The sequence below is a fragment of the Felis catus genome, chromosome B3 (assembly GCF_018350175.1).
Source record: "Felis catus isolate Fca126 chromosome B3, F.catus_Fca126_mat1.0, whole genome shotgun sequence".
NCBI lineage: Eukaryota > Metazoa > Chordata > Mammalia > Carnivora > Felidae > Felis > Felis catus.
Window position 1 is genome coordinate 114016722 of NC_058373.1, and position 18918 is coordinate 114035639.

Sequence of the window (18918 nt, forward strand, 5' to 3'; positions counted from 1 at the left end):
GAGAGAGGGAGACAGAGAATCCAAAGCAGGCTCAAGGCTCTAAGCTGTCAGCACAGAGCCCAATGTGGGGCTCGAACCCATGATCCATGAGACCATGACCTGAGTTGAAGTTGGACGCTTAACCAACTGAGCCACCCAGGAACCTCAGAACTCCTGTTCTTTAAAATGGGTGGCACATCCTTCATTTTCCCTCCCAAGTCATTATACATTATTTCTGACTGCGAGAGTCCATTCCAGAGCCTATTTTATCCAGGTAATGGATGGAGTAATTATAATTGTAATGACTAGCTCGGTACAAGTTGCAAAATTGGAGACCTAGTCATCTCTCTGGGTCATACAGAAGTCACTTCTGGACAAAAACTGCTGTATACAATGTATATTTTTAAAAATGATCTTTCTTCTACTTTGTGCTGCAAAAACAAACTTTGAGGGGATGCTTCTCCCACAGGATATGGAAATGGCCTTGGACCATATCCAGGGTTAATGACACAGCTGCTGTTTCCTGCAAGGGACATCCCACATCCAGAAGGGGAAAAAGACAAAGTTAAATATATAGCAAGAGGGTAATGTCTGAACCTATTAATGAGGAAGAAAGGATTTGCCTGTTACACAACCCACTTGTAATAATATACAGCTATTGGCAGGAATTAGAGTTTATGTTTAGAAGACATATTTAAGCTCTTTACCACAGGGCAACCAATCCAATAATAACCATGGCAACATCATTTGCTTATGGCACCTAATAATTTTTAAGTTCCTTTTTATATCTAGTTTTATACTCAGAACAACCTGAGGAAGTTGGTGAGTTGGATGGAGCTAGGTGGTAAGCATGGGCTACGGAATGTGAAGCAAAGGAAGGAGTTTAGACTTTATTCTAAGCTTGATGTAAAGTTTTAAGATGCTTCAGAGTTTTAAAGGATGGACATGACATGATACACATTTTAGAAAGATCATTCATCTTGCTGTATGGGAATATAGACTATACAGGGACCAGAGTGGAAGCAGGGGACCAGTCAGGAAACACAACACTAATCCAGTTGAGAGATGATGGTGGCTTAGACTGTGGTGGCAGGGGTGAGAAGTGCTTTAGATTCATGATCAATTTTGAAGAAACTGCTTAGAAGACCTACATATAGATTGAATATAAGGTGTAAATATTTTTTAAAAATCAAGAATTGTCTCTAGATTTCGGAACCTAGATGACTCTGGGAATAGTTGTATTTTTTTTTCTATGAAGTTCCATGGAGCTATTTAGGAAAAAACAAAAAACAAACAAAAAACCCAAAAACCTAGCCACATTGAGGAGAAGAGCAGAATGGATGGAAGAGAGTGGGGAGAGATTTCTATCTTAGAAAAACTGAATTTGAAATGTCTGTTAAACATGCAAGTAGAGATGTAGGCAGACTATATGAGTCTGGAGCCCAGGGGAGTGGACTGAACTGAAGCTGGGGAAAGGGCTAGGGACAGTTCTTGAGGGTACAGCAACACTTAGAAGCAGAAAAGAGGGGAAATCTTTAAGGAGACTGGGAAGGAAGAGATGGTGAAGTGGGAGGAAATCATGAGCCTATGATTTTTCTGGAAGCCAAATGAAGCAAGTCTTTCAAAAAGAAAGGAGCCAGGGGCACCTGGGTAGTTCAGTTGGTTAAGTGTCTGACTTCGGCTCAGGTCATGATCTCACAGTTCGTGGGTTCGAGCCCCGCGTTGGGCTCTGTGCTGACAGCTCAGAGCCTGGAGCCTGTTTCAGATTCTGTGTTTCCCTCTCTCTCTGCCCCTCCCCTTTTCACGCTCTGTCTCTGTCTCTGTTTCAAGAATAAATAAACATTAAAAAAAAAAGAAGAGAAAGGAGCCAGATCTAATGCTACTGAGAGGTCAAATAAGGTGAGGACTGAGAGTTGAGCCTTGGATCTGGCAGGATATAGTCAATGGTGACCTTGAAAGAGTGGTGCTAGTGAAGTGTTGGGGATATGAGCATGACTGGAGTAGGCTGAAGAAAGAATCAGAGGTGAGGAAGTGAAAACAGAGGGCATGGACATCTTTTTAAAGGTGTTTTACTATGAATAGAAACAGGGAAATGGAGAGGTAGCTGGAGAAGTCAAAGGTGTTTTTATTTTGTATTTTTGTAGTGATGAACATAATTACTAGAAGGGGAAAATGTGATAATGCTGGAGAGAAAAAAGGATACCACTACTACAAAGACCTGAAGGATGTAGGAAGGGATGGGTTCCAAGTCCAAGTGGATGGACTGGCCTTAGGTTGAAGCATGACTGCTTATCCATTGAAGCAGAAAAGAAGGAAGACTACATGAGTATAAATGCAAGCAGGGTAATAGACTTGGTGATGTGAGGTTGAGGTCGTTTTCTTCTGATGGTCTCACTTTTCTCAGTGAAATAAGACATGAGATGGTCAGTGGAAAGTGAAGAAAGGAAAAGGAAATGTTGGAAACTGGAGAATATTTGATGGAATAGTCAGACAATCTTTTTACTTTGCCACCATTGCCTTTGATTCCTTTGTGATTTCATGAGAAAATAGATCCCAAATATAGACTTGGTAATTTATTCAACAGAGAGAGAGTTCAGAAGAAATAGGACCCCTAGGTGGCTGCCAACTCTGTGAGCTAGGGGAAGTGGGCTATATAAAAAGGGATAAAATATTGGTGGCTATGTCAAATGAACCTCCTCTGAGGACTCTCAGTGGAGGGGGAGGCTATCATCAGAGCCCTTGCCTCCATCCAAGATGCCCCATTTGGCTAAAGTCATGATGCTTGAGGCATATTCTCCAGCTGTCCAGGGCTGACCCAACTCATTCTGTCCCTCACTAAGTTGCTTAGAGATGTTTACCTAACAAACTAAGTAAATCCTCACTCTACATTGATGTTATGCCTCTTTCATATTTGTGAAAGAACTCTTGAGTCTCATATCTGCATGTACTACAGACCCAACAGTAGGTGCTTAGGGAAGGAGTATATTGACTAGAGGACTTCCCAGATGGTATTTATCTATTATGCTCCCTGGAAGATATTTGAATTCTGTTTAAATGCTATCTGTACACAGGGGTTAATTGGAATCCTAATATTCAAAGATCCTTGCTTGGTGTTCTGATAACTAGAAAGTAAAAAAGCTGGGCTTGTGGATGATTAAGAAGAAATAGTGAAATTAAAGGAGATATCTCTTTTACTTCTGTAGCCCTGAAAGAATGACAACATGAGAACCAAACAGACCTTTCTTCCCTCTTTAAGGTGGTGACATTACATTTTCATGGCCCTTTTCACTCTTTCTCCCCAGGGATGCTGCTGTGATGTACACCATTCTTAGGGCAATGATACTTTCTTTTCATATGTATTTTTATGTCTCTTAATAAATAAAGTAAATGAAAAAAAAGTATGTACAAAAAGAACTATTTAGTACTATTATTTAATAGTATTTAAATCAAACCAGTTTCTTTGGGATGAGTTCTGTGTACATGTTTCCTCATTACTGACAAATCACCTAGTTGCTTGCCACTGCTTATTGATTACCCTAGGTACGTTGTATTTATCATCTTATTCAATCCTCAGAACTGCTTTCTCATTGCCGTTTCACAGATGAGGTTAGAGGCCCAGAAAGGTTTAAATAGCCTATTCAAAGCCACATACCCAGTGAGTGGGAGAGTGAAGAATTTAACTCTGGTCTCTCTGTTTCCAAACCCAGAGAGCTTTCCACTACACCACATTGCCCATCATATAGTCAGTGATAATAATGGCTTGGTTATTTGTATTTGCAAAACATCATTTATTGAACCTATAAATATTACTATCTTCTTTGTGTTTTGGAGAAAGGAAGGAAAGAACCAACATTTATTGGACACCTTATATATGTCAGATATAATCTTAGTCACACTCACATACCAGACATGTTATGTTGTCCTCATTTTACACGTGAGAAAATGAAACTTAACAGAGAAATTGAGTTGCCCAGTGTCACAGCTCGCAAAGGAGTTAAGAGTCAATCCCAGTGCTTCCCTTAGCAAATCTAAGCTCTATTGGAGCAGGGAGAGAGTCTGTTTTTAATCACTATTATCCCTAATGTCTGGTAGAACATCTGACTGTGGCACATAGTAGGTGCCCAAGAAAAATTTAATGCATGGATAAGGATTGAACATGCTGTAAGCTGCAATTAAAATGCACCGAGCCTTGTGCTGTGCTTTCTAGAGTATTCTAATGGCTGTTGGCATAATGCAGTGAGAAGGTTCTGGAAATGAATCGGTGAAAGCATGTATGTTTCTGATTGCAGAACCCCTGCTCTTCTCACAGCTGTGCAATCTCAGCGATGGAATTGCTTTTATATTTTTGGGAAAACCGAGGCACAAAAGTTACTTTGGCAAAGACTTTTGCAAGTCAGTGGACAATTTGTGACACAACTGAAGTCTTGAGATTCTCACCTTTATTGCCCTAACTACTTAACAACCCTGCAGTCCCTGTGGGGTTATAGCTTTCTGTAAATCTGGTACTTAATCATTTAAAGGGATGGCAATTTATCTTAAATACGCACCTTATTATGGATGTGACACACTTAACACAGATGGTCTCAGAAGTTTTTCCTGGCTTCCCCTACCCTAACAGTATCTAGTATGTTAATGTCAATATTAGCTTTACTGTTTTAGGTAACTTTGGTATGCTTCTCATTAGCTGGAACCGTAAAGAGCTCAGTTTTACCTGCGCTGAGGGATCGCTAAATTCCTATTGGCATCTGAGTGCACAGTCCCATGTTGAAAGTGAGGTCATGTTTCTCCTGGATTGTGCCTGTATCTGATGAGCCTGGGCTGGCGTGAATCCGAGACAATGAAATAATCACAGCCATTAGCTCACCCGGGCCCTATTAAGATGCGGCCTGGCTTTCCACCCATTTCTCCTGCCTGGAAAAACTGACACAGTCATGGTTTGTAAAGGTTAGCGGAGAAGGAACTGCTTCCACGACCGAAACGGCACCACCCTACTTAGACCTGGGACCACTCTGCTGCTTGATCTCAGGAAACGGCACTTCAGGAGCCGTGGTGAGAAGGGTTTTCTTTAATCTTCTTGTATGTGGTGGTAAAGTTGAATTTTCCTAACATGCTCTTTCTCCCATCCCACTTCTGTGGCTAGTGGGTCACTCTGGAGCAGTGGCTTCCAAACCCTTCACTGTTTACTGTATTTCTCTTTACGGGCCCACATTTTGAAGGTTTGGGCCTAGTAAACACACTGTAATGGTTCAGTAAGTATTCAGTGTTCTTGTTGACACCTGGTGTCACTATTGCTGGATCTTCTGCCTCTGATCTCCACCTATGGTGCTCTCTCAGGGACGCCTTTCCCTACCTGGTGACCACTCCAGATATACCTCACAGAGTACCCTTGAGCTTACCCACAGAGCTCTTTGCACAATTACAACTAATGATTTGTGTAACTGTTCGCTTGTCTGGGCTGTGAACTCTGTGAGGACAGGGACCACACCCATCTTGTTCAGAGCATGCCTTCTACACGACTATCTCCCCAGTGACTAAGTCTTTGCTTGACACACGGTGGGTACTCGAGAAACATTTGCTGAATGAATTAATGAATCAGTTGATTTAATTCCAGTGAAAAAATGTTTTAAAAAATATCCCCTGTATTAGCTTGGAAAGCCCTATCCTATGTAAATTTGATGTGATTTTTGAACTGTTGACAATAGCTTGAATGAAAATCACCAAGTTTAGAACGAAGGTTAACAATTGTTGGGAGAAAAGATAATGCCAGCGGGGAGGGATTATACAAGGGACTTTCAGAATATTGACAATGTTCTTTTTCTTAAGCTAGAGGATTCCTAGAGATCCAGGGGCCCCAAACCTACTCATGAACTAGAGGGATGTGCCAAATAAGTCACCTGCTATTTTTTCCATCCATACCCAAGGCAAAGGCCAAAGGGCCATGTAAGGATTTTATAAAAAGTGATGGTGTTTTTGAGGTGGACTTATGATGATATAGTTCTATGGCTGTTTGCCTAACTGCCTTGAAAAATACCTATTTTTTCCTGTTTACCTCTTTGAAGACATGCAGAGCCACTAAAAACAAGCTATCTTGTCCCTCCTTTTGTATCTACTATTTCTTGAACCCATTTTACTTTTCTAAACCACCTGTTGAAACTAACTCAAATTAAAAACAAACAAAAAAAAACAGCCAATCACTCAGCAATGGTTATTTGAATACCCACCCACTGTGTGCTTTGTGTTATAAGCTGTAATTAGAAGGTCTTGAGTCTGGTCCTGAGCTCCCTGGGGACTTCTAGTGGCTATGGTCATGTAGGGATGAGAAATTGATCAGAGAATGATCTGATGTCAGGGCAAATTTTTATTCTCTCCTAATGATCTGATACCCTCCTGTGTGGCTCACAATCTTTGGAAGTATCAGAGATACCTTGGAAAAGTCACAGCACTTGCCAACACAGTTGGGCAGGGACCCAACTGGGGTGACTTGTGCCGTATCGCTACTTGGCGTTCAGAGACCACCTGATACCGGAAGCTTGCTAGGCCCAACTCCAGAGGAATGTCAAGGGAGCAGGCCCAGTCAGCCCTCTCATCAGATTGTAATCAAGAGTTGCTTGATAAATCAGTAAAGCTGAAGATATTCTTGGCAGTTTAAATAGGCAGAGGTAAGAACATGCCTTCTGTAGTTTCAATGAGTTCATTATCCAAAGGCCAGAAGTGACCAAAATCATTGATTGGCTGATTAGACATAACCCAAGGGCCATAACGCTTCATAAGAGTCATTATGTGGCAATATTAATAAAGCATAAGAGTCCAGCTCCAATTAGGAGAGAGAAGGCATCCAGGGAAATTGCAGGGTAAAGTCTGAGAAGGTAGATAGTATAGATATTACTGGTCCAAAATGGGAGGGTTTAATATATTATCGAGTTCTAAAAACAGATTCCTGGAAAACAGATTCCCCAAGTCTTTCCCAGCTTTCAGATAGGATGTAAAACTAGAGGCTGTAACCTTTACTTGTGGTTGTCTAAAAATCTACCCTATTTTTCTTAGGAAGGGAAGCAGTTGCCTTAACACCTTGGCCAGATTCCCAACATGTACAGGGTGGCCCGTTTAAAACAGGCCTGTGGATGCTTCAGAGTGAGGAAAGGGGTTTGTTGTAAAGCATCATGTGTATGTGGGTGTTTAATGAATATGAGCTGATTAAATTGGCCACCCTGAATTATAACCTCATACCTTCTGCAGTTCCTCTCCGGTTTTTAGCTTGAGACGATATTCTTCCTATTTTTTTGCCCGAACTTGTTAGGCAGAAATTCTACCACTATTAAAACTGCTTGTGTTTTCCACCCAGAGTTTCTTTGTTTTAATGGTGAGCAAAAGAATCCAGCCGTGGAAATACCTCTCTTACAAACTGTCTCACCCAGCTGCAGTGATGTCCTACATTGGCCACACCCACATCACCTCCCCTTCAAAACTTCACCTCCATCTGCTTCCCTGTCTCCGGGCTAACACAATACCAGTATCTGTCTGGAGCAGATAGCGTGAGCTCTGCCACAAACAGAGGAGGCCTTGTCTAAAGATGGAAAGAGCTCTGCTGTAGAAATCAGGCGACCTGGGCTTATAGCTCGCTTTTGCTAATAGCCGTGCGAGTGGCTTAGGAGAGTCACTTTGTCTTCAGAGGCCCTGAGTTCCTTCATCCATAAAAAGAGTGGGTGAGACAAAAGTCAATATTTCTCAAAGTAAGGGCTGTGGGTATTTGGGGTGTGCATATTCTATGGGATTTTACATTCTTTATGTTTTTACTTGAAAGATGCCATAAAGACAGTACTTATCGATTAAAAGACATTTTCAAAAAGTGAATCTTAAGTTTCTTAAGTTGATTCTGAAACCTGGTCTAAGGTTGCCTAGGTGCTAAGTTCTCCTGGAGGTTTTTAAATGTGTTTTGGATGTCTCAAATAATTTTTCCCCTTCCAGAGGAGTCCATATATCACTCTAGTTTGAGAAACACTGGACTGTTGCCATATGCTCATAAACTGGATATAAAGGTGGGACAAAATATTCACTTTAACTTTCTTATCCTCATCCTGCTTGACCCTAATTGGTTTGGGACCACCCCAATATGTTGACGTCTGTTAGCGTATGGGCTTCTTTTGTTTCCATAATGGAAATATTCCCTGTTTTCAATCACTATGTATGAATTTATACAGAGCACATTTCTGCCAATAGCTACTTATCTTCTGCTTTAAGACCAGGATGGTTTAATTTACTGGTGACTGATCTCATTGAACCCACCTTCCTCTACAAAGGCTTCTTCTGTGTTGGTTGAAATTAAGGGCTGAGCTACTCTTGTCAGTAACCTCAAGACTGAGGAGTCACCACAGTAGTGTATGTCTGCATTCCACTTTCATATCCATTACCTCTTGTGATTCTCACTGTGGTCTTGTGGGATCAGTGAAGCAGGTAGCTTGATGCCCATTTCACAGATGAGGACACTCAGACTCAGAGGGGTGCCTTGTGTCTCCTGACTCGGTTTATGTGTTCTTTCCAACAATGCGTCTTCATCCAATAACAGCAACAAATATATATTGGGTAGCTACTTGCCATCTTGTGTTGTTCCACTGTTATTTGTTCTAGGAAATCATAAGTGGAGCTTCTCACTCAAGGACAGACTGACATTGCCAGGCTTGCTCAGCCTGACAGCAGTCACATGCCATTGTTTACCAAAAGACCTAAAGCCAGTCTCACCCAGCTCAGTTCCTGGTACACAGAAGTTACTCAATAAATATTTATTGGATGAGAGTGACTGAATGAATAAATCTAAAAAAAAATTTTTCTTCTGATAAAAATTTATACATCAGAGATAGTTTTTGCTGCACACATTTTTGCCAACATTTTTTCAAGCTTGAAGTCAACAGGATTTGCTCCAAACCTGCTAAGTACTTTAAGGGAGAAAAGGGAGGCCAGCAGAGAAAATCCCCTTTCTGGCTTTATTTACCATCCTGTCTCTGATCCATTTCCTAGGCCTCAGAAATGGGAGATGGTGTCACTTGGTCTGCCCGGAGGTAACTGAAATACTCACCATCACCATAGGGAGAGGAGAGAAATGCGGGAGGTGTGTGAAACATAAGTGGAAAGGCAGATAAATGTAACCAAGCCGGAAGGTTAGAATGGAGGGCAGAAGAGCTGGTGGGAGGACCGTTTCTGTGGTGAGGATATGTCTAAATGGGAAGGGAAGAGATGTTTTGCCTGCGTCTCCCATAGTGTGGTTTGGCTACTTTTCCTTTATGTCCCAAGGGAACTATTAGTGACCAGGGACATCACATTTTTAATCAAGACCACTCTTGCTGGGCTGGTGAGCTGGGCTCCCACGGGTGTGGTGAAGTTATACCAGTGAAGAGAGAGGCTGCTAGTCACAAAGGGATCTACTCACCCCTTTCCGCTCTTGGTCACTGCTGTGGTATCTATAAACATATAGTGTGTACTCACATACTCATAAATGCTAGTTATTGTCGTATGATTGCATTGTCTACGAAAGTGGATTGCCTGGAAAAAGTGATTCCACTTCATTTTTATACACTCGTTGTCCCTGGAACCACTTCCTGAAATTCCAGGCTTTTATTTTGCTGTCATTCTCTTAAATTGCCTCTTTTCTCAAAGCCCCAGGGTTCTGGAGACATTCTTTGCTTAAAGTGGGCTTCTAAGCAGCCTCTGGAAACCATGGAGCATTGTCTGGCTCCACTTGGCCAACGAGGAAGCTACCTTCCCTCTCAATTATTCCTCTCTGACAGGGGTTTTCAGTCATCTCGAAAAGCTGAGAATGTGAGGGGACCAAAGTGAAATTGCAGCGCACATTCACTCAGCCAAACTGAAACACACATGATTAACTGACCACACACATGGTCTCAGAATGACATCTCACTTGGGGAGCAAAAGCCAGGGATTGTGGTTAGTGCCCCGCAGAACCCAGATGGTTGGAGTTAACATACACCTATGCTTTCTGCCAGGTAGTTTTCATCAGTTTCCTCAGGATGTCAGTGTGTGTGTATAATTAAGAGTATTTAATCATATTATAATTCCCCATGGAGAGATGGGGTGGGGGATGGAGCAGGGATCATTGGCTTTTACAGTCTCAGTGAGAGTCAGCCGTTGAAAAACCAACAGAGAAAAGCCATGTCTCTGGGCTGTGTCTGTGCCATAACTCAGTCAGGAGTCAGGCTGGCACCCCCTCCCACTCCAGGGTCACTTCAGTGAAAATGTTATCCCAGATCTTTTGTTGCCATCTGAGGCTTCTCAGCTCTGGGTTAGAATACTTAAATTGCAGGAAGAAAACTGTTCTAATTCTCCCTCCATCAAGGCCGTGCTTTGTGTAAACCCACGTAAGGCAACCTTCAGGTTGAAAGAGTAGTGGCTTCAGTCTTGTCAAATAAATGAGCTGAGCATTTCCATCACTTTAAGTTAGAGCTGATCACTAGGGGGAGTTTAATTGGCACTAATTGATAGGCTTCTAAACTAAAGGAGCAGAATCTAAACGATGAAATCATTTTTTTGTTTATTCTGAAATCCTCACTTTTCCCAATTTCCCTATATATTCTCTTTTCTTCATCCCATCAGTTGCCAGATTTAGCTGCTAGAATCGATCTCTTACTTTAGATGAAGAAACCAAGTGGCACTGACAGCAAGTGACTTTTCAGAATTGCACAGCTAGTTAGCTAGTTGGAATCAGGGATCACCAGAATTCCAGTCCTTCCACTTTACCAGGTAGTCATCTTTGGGAAATAGATTTTTACCCTTTTCTTAGAAGAATTTTACTAATGTGAGCCTCACTCGAAAGCAAGACTGATTTCTTTCCTAATTCCCCTACATTGATCTGATAAATTTCTGTTTAAGAGCCATATAGTAGAATTTTCCTCTAATTAGGTTCTAAAACCATTCTTCATCCATTCACTGAAAGAATAGCTATTGCAGAGGACACTACGTCAGGCACCTGCTAATTCTGGATGAAAGCACAGAACCTTCCCACAGAGAATACTTAAAGAGTATTAAGTTCTACTCAGTATAATTGACTTGCTCACCAAATGCTAGTGAAATTAAGATTTTGAGGTTATATTCCCTTATCTGACTTTAACTTGGGCCAGCCGTCTCACTGATTGGACCCTTACAAAAATATCCTGGTTACTCTAAAAACCACTAGAGTTCCTCAAAAAATTAAAAATATAAATACCATACAATCCATTAATTCCATTTCTGGGCATTTATCCAAAGAAAATGAAAACACTAATTCAAGACGATGCATGCACCCCTATGTTTATTGCAGCATTATTTACAATAGCCGAGATATGGAAGCAACCTAACTATCCATTAATAGATGAAGGGATAAAGAGGATGCAGTATATGTTTACAATGGAATATTATTTGGCCATAAAAAAGAACGAGATCTGGGGCACCTGGGTGGCTCAGTCAGTTGAGCGCCTGACTTCGGCTCAGGTCATGATCTCACAGTCTGTGAGTTCAAGCCCCATGTTGGGCTCTGTGCTGACAGCTCAGAGCCTGGAGCCTCCTTCAGATTCTGTGTCTCCTCTCTCTGCCCCCACCCCTCCTCTTCTCTCTCTCTCTCTCTCTCTCTCTCTCTCTCTCTCTCTCTCTCTCAAAAATAAATAAACATTAAAAAAAAAGAATAAGGTCTTGTCATGTGTGACATCATGGATGGACCTAAAGGGTGTTATGCTAAGTGAAATAAGTCAGACAGAGAAAGAGAATTATCATATGATTTCACTTATATGTGAAATCTAAACCACAAAACCAAACAAATGAACAAAAAAAGCAGAAACACACCTATAAGTACAGAGAACAAACTGAGAGTTACCAGAGGGGAGAGGTTGGCAGATGGGCAAAATGGGTGAAGGGGATTGGGAGTATGAGCTTCCAGTCATGGACTGAATAGGTCAGAGAGATGAAAGGTACAGTATAGGGAACATGGTATTATCAATGGTATTGTAATAGTATTTCATGGTGACAGATGGTAGCCACGCTTGTGAGCAGACCGTAATGTGTAGAGTTGGTGTAGAGCAGTTGAATCACCATGCTGTACACCTGAAACTACTGTAGTGTTGTACGTCAACCATACTTTAATTAAAACACGCATAGGGGCGCCTGGATGGCTCAGTCGGTGAAGCGTCCGACTTTAGCTCAGGTCATGATATCACAGTTCGTGAGTTCGAGTCCTGCGTCGGGCTCTGTGCTGACAGCTTGGAGACTGTTTCGGATTCTGTGTCTCCCTCTCTCTCTGCCCCTCCCCTGTTCATGCTCTGTCTCTCTCTGTCTCAAAAATAAATAAACGTTAAAAAAAAAACCACGCACACACACACACTTCAACGACATATTCTACTGACGGTATGCTGATAGCTTCCTGGGATATGAAGGTAGCATGTTAAAAGCTGAAAGGACTCCTGGAGACAAGTGAAAAAAAACAACCCTCTTGTTAAATCATTAGCACAGTGTCACATGGCTTCTTTTTTTGGCCCAACTGGGCCAGCTCTGTTGGTCTCTAGACTCACACCACTGTATTTTCTGATACCAGATGGCCTTCTTTATATTTATTTATTCTTTTAGTTTTCTCTGATTCCTCTTTTTAGATAAGAAACCACAACTGGAAAAAATCAATTGATTTTTAATTTGCTCTTAAATTTCCCGTCACTGGAGGCAACCAATGCCTCTTGTCATTTGGTAGTAATTCACCTTCAGCATTTTAATCTCTCTGGATACTTATGAGTTGGAGTCTTATTAAACAAGTTAAAAATACATTTTCTGAGCTAATTATTTAACTTTTCAAAGTATCAACCATAAGACTATAACATTCTCATTCATGCTTTTTCAGAATTTTTCGTCTAACCATGTGGACTAGTATACCAGTTGTTCTCAACCCAGGATGATATTGCCCCCCAGGGGACATCTGGCAACTTCTGAAGTCATTTTGGCTGTCACAACTGGAAGGAAATCCTAATGGGTCCACCCAGGGATACTGCTAAACATCCTACGATGCACAAGACAATTCCCACAATCGAGACTTATCCAACCCAAAATGTCAACAGTGCCTAGGCCGAAAAAACCCTGTGGTGTATAATACAGATATACATGGAGTAAATGTAACTGAACTAGATGCTGATCATTTATCAGTTTCACTTCTTCAGGATATTCTCCTCTTTTAACAAGGAGGTTGTGCCTCGTTACTTCCCATGGAAGACAGCTGACCCTTAGGTTTGGAAAGTGTGTTCCACAGTGAAATTCTACTTCCAAGAAGGTCATAGTTAGTTTCCTCAGAATGTTACTCTCTGCACCCACTGTTTAAGGTCTCCACCAGTATATTTTGCTGCCCTTATTATCAGGCATATGATTGGGGATAGAATATCAGTATTTCCCCAGACATCGTTTCATCTAAAGTTGACCCTACCAGCTGGTAAGCTGCAGATTCTTACAAATGATCACTTGTACTCTCTGTTAAGTCCTAAGGTCCGTTCTAAGATGGCAGAGGTGGGGAGGTAGCCCCTGAGAGGGTCACTGGGTGGGAAGTTTGGGATTGTGGGTAGGAGTACTTTCTGCTTACAAGCTTCTTTTGCAATATCCCTATTTAGGTATACAGTCTATTCATTGACCGCTTAAATTTCTTCTCATGAGTTAGCTTTTCATTTTGCAAAAGTAAAACTCATTTCTGTCAATGAAATTTAGCTTTTTTTTTTAAGTGTCTTATTACCTTATTGAATGAAGTAACTAAGAATAGGGAGGAAAAAATTTTACCAAAATGCATAAATCAAGGATTTTTTTAAATTTGTTATATTTTATATTTGCAAGAGAGAGAGAGAGAGCAGGGAAGGGGCAGAGAGACAGAGACAGACTCTGAGACAGGCTCCAGACTCCATGCTGTCAACACAGAGCCCAATGGGGGGCTCGAACCCACGGGAAGTTGAGATCATGACCTGAGTTGAAGTCGCACACTTAACTGACTGCCACCCAGGCACCCCAAGGATTTTTTTAAATGTTTATTTATTTTTGAGAGAGAGAGAGAGAAACAGAGTGTGAATGGGGATGGGGCGGAAAGAGACGGAGACACAGAATCTGAAGCAGGCTCCAGGCTCTGAGCTGTCAGCACAGAGCCTGATGCAGGACTCGAACCCACAAGCTGTGAAATCATGACTTGAGCCAAAGTTGAACACTTAACCAACTGAGCCACCCAGGTACCCCTATAAAATCAAGGATTTTTTAAACTTATTTTTCTTCCTGAAAGTCTTCTGTTTTTTACATGGTGGAATTTTATTATTAAAGATGTTAGTATAAAAAATGAACCAATTCTCAAAGTTAGGAGGCAGGATTGTCCAGTATGATTCTGTCCCGGGTGGTCTTTTTCTTTTTTTTTTTTAATGTTTATTTATTATTTTTGAGAGAGAGACAGAGTGCGAGCAGGGGAGGAACAGAGAGAGAGGGAGACACAGAATCTAAGGCAGGCTCCAGTCTCTGAGCTGTCCGCACAAAGCCCTACGCGGGGCTCAAACTCACGAACTGTGAGGTCATGACCTGAGCTGCAGTTGGACTCTTAACCAATTGAGCCACCCAGGTGCCCCTCAGGTAGTCTTCATACCAAGGGAGTCTCCAAGCCACTGGCACCCTAATGACACCTGCAAACAATAACCACTGTGAAAGAAGTGGAGGGACCTTAAAAGAGGAACAGGTTGCTACATAACATGTAAAGCAGTTGTTTGTCTCCCAACGTGGCAAGGTGGGCATGTCTGGTCTAAGTGTGCATTAACATCACTTATCACATGCTGTAAACACCTATGAAGGAAACTGTTCCCCAGTCTATTGATCTGACTAAAGGAAACTTGTTTTGGGGTCAGAATAAAAGTTCTCTCCTTATTTTCATCCTCAGGTTGCAAGTCATACCCCTTTTTAGCATTCTTATATGCAACTGTTTACCTTTTAAGCAATTGTTCTGAAGAATTATATCATAAGCATAAAATAACGAGAACTCAATAAAAGTAACTTTGCATTTCCTTTGGAACCAGGGGTCGGTATCTCTCCAAAGCTGTCTGAAAGATCTCATCACTACTACACCCCGATTGTGAGTGTCAGTTGTGTCTAGAAAGTAGCATACAGCCCCTCTTCATGTGGGATGATTTCCCTGTTACCTTGGCCTTCTGGGATGGATGGAGAGGACTGGGCAGGGTTAGGCAGCATGAAGACAGAGGAGAAGCTTGTGGGAGTGCACTGCAAACAGAGACGGGCGAGTTAAGTTACTACAATTGCCATCTGTCTCTGTTTTGCTAACTCATTAGCTCGGACGCCACATTGTGTTAATCCCCACTTCCCCTGGCTATGGGCTTGATCCAGATCTCAAGGGAACAGTGGGACGGCTCAGCCTGACTCTCCTGTCAGCTGGGCCACGGCCACTCTGCATCAGGCAGCGTGCCAGGTCTGCCACCCTTCCCGGTTACATCACACGGAGCTGAGGCTTCCCAGCCCCCACAACAGAAATGTAAGCCTCCAGACTTAGCTCACTCTTCCAAAGACTCTAGTCAATGCGATAGGTTTTGGCCTTTCCTCCCTAGCACCCCCTCCCCTCCTACCACCCCCTCCAGGCAATAGGCAGTTTCACAGACTGACTATCTTGGAAGTTGGAGGTCACTGTACAACCAACTAAACGCTCCTCTGTGCTTTCTGTGTCTCTCAGAAGAACCCATTGGGCAGTTAAGAAAACAAGGCCTAATTTGTCCCCCAGGACTGTCTCCCCCAGGAGGACATGTCTTACTACTGGTCCTAGTGTAGGATTAAGAGTATCCAACAATGACACTTACGGTACTTTCTGGGAGTACTTGTTCAGGAATGTCACTGTCTCTGCTGACGAGCTGGCTAAAATATGGAAATCATTTTTGGGGACTTATTTTGACCTCTCTGGCCCTTGATTTTCTCACCTGTGAAAGGGTGTTTTCTGAGAAGGACTAGATGTTTTGTGAAATCTTTTCCAGCTATAAAAGGAAATTATGCTGCACTTATTAATAGCAAAATTTGCTTATATGTATGTACATATATGCCAGCCACCACTCTAAGCAGTTAACATGTTTGAGCTCACTTGAGTTCATATGATGTAGGTACTATTACTAGCCCTGATTTATAGATGAGGACACTGAGGCACTGAGAGGTTAAGCAGTGTATTCAAAGGCAAACAGCCAGTAAGTTACAAAGCCAGAATTGAAACCCAGAGCTTGGCTCCAGAGTCTGCTTTTAGCCACTTACTGTGGTCACTTAAGGTGGTCCCTTCATCGCTCCATCTGCTCTATTTCCTCAGCACTATTTCCAAAGTTTTCAGGTTCTTTAGATGTGATCTCATCAACATTTAGGCCAACTTCTCCTTTGGAAGTTATTGTTGCCCCCTTTGTACAAATAGAAATTTTGAGATAAAAGCAGGGACTTACATAAGGCCACACACAAGCTAGTGGCAGAACCCAGGAATCCTGCTTTCCTGCTGGGGACTCCATCTGTTAAGCGTCTCTCCCACTCATAATTATGATGAGCAGAAAATTCAAATATTAGAGGTTAAGTATTCTGTGACCTGCTTAACCCTTGCAACCAGAGCAAATCAAGAACAGCTCCATAGACAATTGGGTTAAGTTCCCAACTTAAACGTTGAATAATCTATGCAGGATATAAAGCATTTACAAGCCTGTGACTCATACAGATGTAGCAATAACATACCACTTCCCATTCCTCTCCTCGCTGTAAGGCACCCACTAAATATCTTACCTTTCTGGATGGCAGGAGTCACAGCTAATTCTGCAAATTTCCTCCCACAATCAATTCATGTGGAATTTGTCCAGGGATTTTATCAGCAGGAGATGACGGAGAGCTTGCTCTTTTTGGTCCTTTCTGACTATCTCTGCCTCGATACTGCCCAGGACCCACTGACCCTTCCTAACTCCTCCAGTCTCCCTGGATGGCATGTGTCTTTACCATTGTGGTTTTGAAAGCTGATCCAGAACTCCTCTTTACAGAATTCTCTCTCTTGCCTGTCTCAGGAGGGGTTTCTCATGGAGCAGTGACAAGGCGATTGTTTCTGCCTCTCATTTAGTCTTGCCTTTCTATCTTACTGGCACTAAGTTGCCTGCATTGATATTCTAGGAACGGGGAAAGCATATACAACTTAGGATGCCCAAAGACTGGTTTGTGACGTGGGAAAATCAGAATCGAGATGAAACTTGTATGTTCATTCACCTCTATCATGCAGGTCTGGACCTAACAGAGTAGAATGAAAAGCAATACTGAAATATCAAACTTATTTATGGCATTTCAGTGATAAAACCATTTGGGCCACAGTATCAGGGAGGGTTGCTTGCCGCTTTTTTCTGAGCGAAGTTAAACCACTGACCCATTCCCTTCAAACTCCAGTTCCTTGTTTAACTGAAGACACACGGAAATGTGTTGTCAGGAAGACAAACCCTGAGATGAAGCAGGATGTATGTTGGCTGATAGAAAGGCTGTTATTTTCATTTCTTTTACATTGCAGAAGTCTTGGATGGATAGTATCCAGGTAACTTGTAGCGCCTGCACCTTATTAAACTCCTGTTTGATTCAGAATTTACTGCCAAAATGCACCTGGAATATTTCAAGTTGGAACTAGACTTTGGTTCATTTGTTCTCAAAAGTGATGTACAAATTTATTGTGCAGCCTCTAGCCAGTGACAGAAAACCCTTCAGAATAGAATTTCTGTTAATAACTTTATTTCTTGATTTATAAATTCAATAATGCTGATTTAGTGTCAACTATTTAACAGGCATTGTGCCCCTAAAGCAGGATGCACCTACAGGACATGTTTTCTCTATATTTATCTCTGTTAGTTAGGACTCTTTTTCTTGCAGGTGACGGAAACCGTACTCAAAGTAGTGTCAGCAAAAGTGGAAATTATCATAAGGATACTGGTGTATCTACAGGAACTAAGGAGTGGGATGAAGCTGACTTCAGGGATAGATGAGACTAGTATTAAATACATCAAGTTAGTCTCTTTGTTCCCCCCCTCCCCGCCAAGCTTTCTTACACACACACACACACACACACACACACACACACACACCCTGTTCATCTTTTCTGAAAGAATTTCCGCCAAATGGATGTCCTAGATCTGCACTGTTGATACAGTAGCCACTAGATACATGTGGCTGTTAAACACTTGAAATGTGCTGTAGGTGTAAAACACACAGGGGATATAAAGACAGTATCAGTAAAAATAATGTGAAGCATCCTAATTTTCATATTGATTACGTGTTGAGTGATAATGTGTCGGATATGTTGTGCTAAATGCAATATGTAATTAATATTTATTTCACCTTTTTAATTTTTTTTCATGTGGCTACTAAAAAATTTTAAATTGCATTTGTGGGCTGTATTATATTTCTGTTGGACAGTGCTGTTCTGAATGGTTTTACCAAATATCTAGAGCAACACAAGCCTCTCCGTGCCTTAGTTAGCCTGACGTTACTTGCTTGAGGATTACTGAAAGGGCGATCAGAGATCTATGGGTATCCCCCACTTTCCCAAAGTTTGTTTTATGCCACCTTGCTTTTGTGAAAGACCTACCTACATCAATACCTGTTCTCACTACCCGAGAGAAATCCAAAGGATTTTCATTTTTATGAAAAAAGGCAAAAAGTGAAAATAAGGTTGAATGAGTGTTGCTTCTGCAGCGAGCCCTCAGAGGCAGCACACCCCAAGCAGTGAGCGTGGCGCCCCCCAGCTCCTTCCCCGGGAACTGCACGCGGCATCTCAGCATCAAGTCACCAGAGCTTTGAACTGTGTCTGTGAGCATCTGTGCCTTATCGTGATTTCTTTTTGGTATCCATTAGCAAGATGTGTCCTCGGGAATCAGAAAAGCCCAAGAGAGGTTATTCTGGGGGGTCTGGGAATGCTCA

At 41.9% G+C, this 18918-nt stretch overlaps 1 protein-coding gene and 1 long non-coding RNA gene across 12 annotated transcripts in view; both read left to right on the forward strand.

Annotated features, from left to right (window-relative positions):
- Positions 1–18918, forward strand: part of RAD51B (RAD51 paralog B) — a 687198-nt gene that overhangs the window by 480380 nt on the left and 187900 nt on the right. The gene's annotated exons all lie outside the window — the stretch shown is intronic.
- On the forward strand, positions 1744–13121 carry LOC111560897. Its single transcript, XR_002743159.2, has 2 exons — positions 1744–5028; positions 12845–13121. It is a non-coding gene; the product is annotated as an uncharacterized LOC111560897 (long non-coding RNA).